We start from the raw sequence: 2,825 nt of genomic DNA, 5'->3' as shown, positions 1-2,825 counted from the left end.
TAAAAAGCAAAAGAAAATGATAGAAACTTCAAAATTTAAAATCCTTCAAGAGGTAGTTATGTTACTACATCTACTAGTTAGGAAAATTTAAAAACTTAAATTTGGACATGTTTTGCAAAAAATGTAGGGAAAATGTAAAACGGCTATAACTTTTGCATACGATGTCAGAAAAAACGTATAATATATCAAAATGTTCGGAACAAAAATCCGCATCCGATGGAGACGGCCTATGGCCTGTTTGTAAATTTTTAGAATCCTCAAATTCTAAAAGGAAAAAAGTTATGCTCAAATTTCAGTTTTTTTGAATTTTTGTTAAATCTGGTCAAACTATGGTCAAACTACTTATTCAAGAAGTATTAGTGTTACTAAATAATTATTCAAGAATATTAGTGTTACTAAATAATTATTTCAGTTTTTTAAAAATTTTGGTTAACTATGGTCAAACTATGGTCAAACTGTGGTCAAACTACTTATTCAAGAAATATTAGTGTTACTAAATAATTATTGATTTTTAAAACAATAGTTTCAAACTCAAATAGTGAAATGTGTGACTTCATGCTCAAGCTAAATTCCTGAGGGTTAATAGGATTGCCATCTTACTATTGTCAGGAAAACAATATGGTTAATCCTAAGGCGTCTCTCTCTCCCTCTCTCCTCCCTCTCCCTCTCTCTCGCTCGCTTTCTCTCACTCTCGCGATGATAAATCTGTTGTTTTCCCCTGCGACATTTTTCATAGGTATGCATGTGTAGTTATCGATGTTTATTTGCAATCCGGATCGCCGCTGGTATGAAAAAAAGAATCTTGTGCTATAAATTATAAGTTTGCTTCCATAAAAATATTTAACAAGTAAAATTAACATCATATTTAGATTCCACACATTTTCCTAATAAAATTTCATATATGATATGTTAAAATCGAAGTTACGGTTTAAAAGATACAGATAATTTAGAAATTCATTTTGTTTGACTCAAATATATTCCAAAATAATATTTAAAAATACTTAACAAGTAAAAGTAATCTCATATTCATATTATACATATTTTTCTAATCAAATTTCATATATAACATGTTCAAATCGGAGTTACGGTTTAAAAGATATGGATGATTTTAAAAAGCATTTGTTTGACTTAAATATGATCCGCGGATGAATTATCTAAAACATCAGGGGGTTTTCACAAAATGTAAAATTACGATTCGGGTATGACTTAAATCCGGACGGCGGGTTGATTTCAAGAAAAGACAGGGACTTTTGTCTAAAATATGAAAATAACGATTCGTTTTAACTTAAAACAGGACTGCGGGTTGAATTCTCTAAAATAGAGGGACTTTTCTGAAAAATGCCATGACGGACGAAAGAAACCCAATTTGCTTTATTATTAGGTAAGATCTATCCCTTAATCCCTTAATATAATAATAATAATAATAATAATAATAATAATAATAATAATAATAATAATAATAATAATAATAATAATAATACAAAGTTAGCAGTAGCGCTCCCTTACCAGTAGCGCTTCCTCCTAAAAAGCGCTGCAGATATTAGCAGTAGCGCTCTGCACTAAAGCGCGCTACTGCTAGCCATGTATAGCAGTAGCGTGGGACGACAGGCGCTACTTCTACACGTTAGCTGTAGCGCCTTATCAATAGCGTGTCGTCCCACGCTACTAATAGGCAAAATACTCGCGCTACTGCTAGGGTTTTCCCTAGTAGTGACCCCCTAAGTTTCCCGACTCTGCAGAGCTAATATCGAGTGTCGAGGGTGATAGTTCTTATCTCACTTCTGATGTTGTCTTTGTAGAACAGCTAGTCAGTTGTGGGTTATCGAGGGTGGTTCCTCTTTCCCACCTCCGACAAAGCTTTTGTCGTGCACCCCGCAAGTCTGAATGCTGCCGAGGGTGATTCCTCCGGTTTCACCTCAATGGGATTGTCGAGTAGGAATCCAACGAGGGTGATTCCTCGGATTCCTTCTTGATGCGGTAGACACACAGTTACCTTTAATTTACTTCTGTTACTGAATAAAGTCGGGCCGGCCCTAAGGGGTACCCGCGCGAGCATATGATGTGAGTGAGGTAGAGTCGGGTTGACCTGAAGGGTACCCGCGAGATAACTACGTGGCATGGCCGGGCATTCTTAGCCCTTACCGCAAATCCATGAGGCGGGGCGATGGGGTCACATCAATCATGAGTCTCTGCTCGTTACCGCGCGCTCCCAATACACTAACGATTTGGATATTTGATCCGAGTAGGCCTTTGGCCTAATAGCACTAACCATCACGCGGAAATAAATATGGGTACTCGGTGTTGTGGCATCAGCCGAAGCTCTCTAGACGTCAGCGATTGAGCGGTGCGCGACGGACTGGACTTGTTAAGCCCGCGCTTGTATTAAGGGGGCTAGGTCTGCTTTCGTCTGCCCTCGCAACATGTAGGAGCGCAAAGGGTGATGGGACCAAGACCCCTGCGTGCATAGGATTAGTCCGGCGTGCTGACCTCTCTATTGAGCCTAGGTAGGACTGTGGCGTGTCATTTTCACCGAGGTCGGGCAGGACCAAGAAAAGTGTGTCTGGCCGGAGTTAATCGAGCGTGGTGGGTAAGTTGGTGCACCTGTGTAGAGAAGCTAAATCTATTCGAATAGTCGGATCCTCCCTAACGGACACTCGGAGTTGTATCCCAATCGATACAACTAGAACTGGATACTTGAGATGATAAATGGATATGATGGCTCAGGGATTGCTTTCTCGCAGGGAGTCGAGGAAGGATCTCTAGGCGATATTGATGTTATAACTACTACTCCCTCCGTTTCTTTTTACTCTGCATTTAAGATTTGA

Source organism: Triticum dicoccoides, chromosome 2A (assembly GCF_002162155.2).
Source record: "Triticum dicoccoides isolate Atlit2015 ecotype Zavitan chromosome 2A, WEW_v2.0, whole genome shotgun sequence".
Classification (NCBI taxonomy): Eukaryota; Viridiplantae; Streptophyta; class Magnoliopsida; order Poales; family Poaceae; genus Triticum; species Triticum dicoccoides.
Note: the sequence above shows the minus strand (reverse complement) of the source record.